Below are 4,197 nucleotides of genomic sequence, written 5' to 3' on the forward strand. Positions count from 1 at the left end.
AAATAACGGATAAAGTACCGGCAGCAAAGTTGCCGTAAATATTACGTTTCCATTAAATTATTTTCCGTGAAACAGAAGTTCCATTTCTCATTTCTCCGTTTAGTTCTGTTCTTCCATTTATAAATTTTCCGTGATTTAACGAAAATTCTATTTCTCTTCTTTCCGTTGATCTATTTTTCCGTTTTTAAATTTTCCGTTCATCTATTTTTCCGTTTTTATATTTTCTGTGTCTTTACAGAACTTTCGGTTCTTGATTTTTCGTTGCGCTATTTTTTCGTTTCTCATTTTCACGTATTTTACTGAAATTTCATTCTCGTTTTTCTATCCTATGTTTAAAATGATATATAATAGAAAAATAGTTAACTATTCAAAAACTATTATTTTTTTAATTTGTATTTATTACTCATATATTTTAAGTGAAATTTTTGCTTGGTAACTTACCTTTCAAGGCATCTATCTCGAAATTTGCACCTTCAGATGAACAAAAATAATCGAAAAGTACCAGCAAGGAAATTAGTGGATTTAAATATAACACCAATTTTTGATGCTGATACTGTTCGATATTTAATTCCACATCTCCTCGTACATATTCTGGTGTGGCATGGAAAAGCATACTTGAAAAATAGAATATTTTTATTTGCAGAATGAATCAAATAAAATACCATCAAAAACCGGTTAACTTTATCATGGAATAATATACCTGATGGAGAGTACCGCATACCAATTTACTGTGTTTAAAAACAGAATCATTGACATACACGTGAAGAATTTTTTGCTCAGATGATGTATATCCCCCCCCCCCCCTCGGTGATTTCCGCATTTTTCACTCATTGGAGTAGCAACATAGATTTTTAGTGCATAAGCATTATACTTAGGCTAAACATATCAATCAGTTCGTTTTACCCGAAATGTTTTTACAAGAAACTTGCAATAATCTCAAATAAGTTGTTGGATGAGATCCTAAGGAAATAAATTAAATAATTTATATTTTTTATTATAAATGAAATCCCGAAAGGAGTAATGAATGTTTCCAGATTTCTAAATAGTCAAGAAAACTTATTCTTGTCAAAATTGTAATTGTATTTTCAAAGATTAACAATCTACTATGCCTTTTCGCAAAAAATATAACAGCAAGAAATACTTTTATTTAGAGATTCAAAATGTTTACCTTCAATCTGTCAAAAAAAAAAAAAAAAAAACTGAGTGATTTTTTCTGTCTTGCTCGCACACCACGATAATCTCCGGTTGATACGAAATGTTGACCATTTAACTTTTTAATGACTTTCAAGAATACAACGCGTTAGAGCAAAAACAGTAACTTTATAATAGTTCTATAATTTCTAAATCAGCTACATCGGAATTCTATCAAATGCACATTAACAAGGAAAATACATTTGTATATTAACATGTACAAAGATATTCAACAATACTTACATGTGACCAGCGGTGCTAAATTTAAGTGTCTCCTTTGCATCTGGACACAAGTAATCCAATAGCCTTTATTTTAAATGGATAACACGAGATCCTAAAACTATTCTCACCGCTGGAACACACAATATGACTAACGAATAGAATTGTCGTCGACGACGACGAACGTCGTCTAACGAATAGAATTTCGAAGTATTGAGCAAAATAATACACCGCAATAATATTCTAATACTGACTCAGTAAAACCCACATCAAATCACCAAGGCGATCAAAACACATCTGCCTGTCTGAAAATGGCGCAAACATTTTTCCAAACTTACAAAGCCCAAAGGCGTAAAAACAGTTTCGACATAGTACTAGTATATTGCTTTCCAGACATGAAATAGCAAGCTATCTGTTTTTTCTACGGCATCTGAGTTGTTATTATAAATAAGCTTTTAATTAACAACATGTAACAGTGCGATTTAATAAGTACTATCAAAAAGCGATGTTTATCATAACTTGAAGGCTAATCAGAATACTAACAAAGTATAGCACAGCGGCAACCCTAGAAATGGAAAAATTCTGTTTTCATCACTTCCTTTCGTGATATTTCTGTTGTTGGAAGGAAAAAATAAGTTTTGAAGCGTTACGGAAATATTCTGTTAAAATCAGTCAGAAAACTACCTGAACTTTCAGGTTTTTTTTAACAGTGGATGTGCCTTTAGGACTTGTAACCATTAGTATCCTTCTTTCAAGGCACATAAAAAATTTATCAATGTTAGCTTTATTGTACATTTCACAGTTTTCTTTTCTTTTTTTTTTAGAACTTTAAATCTTGGTTTAGAAACTTAAAGGAAAATAGGAACAAGAGGTAGTTTAATGTTTTGCTCGACCTCAAAAGAATCGAAATCCGGCAGTTTCATTGATTTTTTTTTTTTTTTTTAAATTAACAGAGGTGGGCCAAAATATCCTTTTGCCGACTGAGCCAAAGTCAGTCAGTCCGCCCCTGTGTATATATATATATATATATATATATATATATATATATATATATATATATATATATATATATATATATATATATATATATGTATGTATGTATAATTTATCTTACTCCATATTAGCAGGAAAGCAAAAGTCTAATTCAAAATATTACACACTATAGTTATTCATTAAAAAATAGGGCCTTCATATTTAATATTAGAGTTATTGCATGAATAAAATAAAATCATTAGGCCTAAATGACAATATTTTATCCATTCAAAGATGAAAATTCATTGAAAAAGCATCAAATTAGTCTTTGGCTCAAGTTTCACTAGTTAGCTTGGATCAAAGCTCCCGAAGAAGCTTTCTTTTGTTTACCTTAACATTTTGGTAACTTAAACTAAAGTTATATAAAACTACTGCATATCAATATATAGCTATAGAAAAGTGACTAAAAGTATACTTTTAAATTTTATTTCCGTCAAAACTGGAGGTTAAAATCTAAAAAATTCCAATATCTTCAAAATTTACTTGAAGGGAGCAGTATCATTTAACACTGAATTTCTTAAAAATCACAGATAATTCTGAAATGACTTTTCCCTAAAAAATACTGTTGCATGACTGGTCAATCAATAATATGGCTAAAATTTTCCCTAAATATCCTTTTCATGGAAAAAATCCTTATGGGTCAAACTTCCTTAGCTTCCCCTAGTTCAACAGTATTTCATTTCTGAATTCCGATATTCAGCAATTTTTAAAAAGCCCATAATTCCTGGAAACAAAGCAAGTATCGCTTCAGAGTCTAGGAATTTTATGTGAATTAAACGGTTTTTTTCCCTTAATAAATTGAACTTGGAACATGCAAAACATTTAAAGTAATAAGAAGAGATTCGTGTGAAAACAAATCTCATCTTGATAAGCAAAAATATCAGTTTGATTCTAAAACTAATTTGTAGCTCGTTTGATTTAACTACAATTATGCTGTAAAAATAAACTCTGCATGTACAAGGATTTAATGTTTTACTACAATAACAATTTACAATCCTAGCTCATATTTTCCAAATACAGCAGAAGATTGAAAAAATAATAATATCGAAGTTTTATTCCGATTTGTTAACCAGTCTAGTTTTGAAACATTAACCAAGAATTTATTTGGAGCACTGCCAATACGTGTCAAAATGTAAACAATTTTAAAACGAAATTCATGCTTTTCCAGCTTTCTTTAAAATGTACAACTTTCAAGAAAACAGCGTGTTGCCAATAAAATTGAACAGTTCTTGAGGTTACGACATTAAACGTGACTACGTAAGTGTTTTAAAATCCGGAGAACGTGCAATTCACCTCTGGCTAATCAAAAGTAAATAACTCTCAGAAATACAAAAAGAAACTTAGAATAATGATAGTCGTTGTTTGTGATTAATGTTAATAAACTTCTCTAGAACTGTCTCAGTTTCCATTGTAAGGAGTTAGTCTATCTCCAGTCTACCTCCAATTTAGGCGGTTTAATTGCAAGAGTGAGTCAAAATACATTAAAGAAATATTATCAAATAAACATGTATAATCAGCTTTATTTAAAATAAGGAATAGAATTCCGAAACCTTTGAAAAAGGAAGGAAAAAAAAGATCCTGCTGCCCAGGATAAATAAAAAGACTTATGTTTGTGATAAATTAGAATGCGACTTTGTTTTCAGAACGTGATTCTACGGACAAGGCTGATTAAATTTGAAGACGAATGCGAAATATCGTCCAATAAAGCTAGTCATTGTTTTATGTTAATTGCAATCAATTATTCGAGGTACAACC

This window comes from Uloborus diversus, chromosome 7 (genome assembly GCF_026930045.1).
Source record: "Uloborus diversus isolate 005 chromosome 7, Udiv.v.3.1, whole genome shotgun sequence".
In the NCBI taxonomy this organism is placed as follows: domain Eukaryota; kingdom Metazoa; phylum Arthropoda; class Arachnida; order Araneae; family Uloboridae; genus Uloborus; species Uloborus diversus.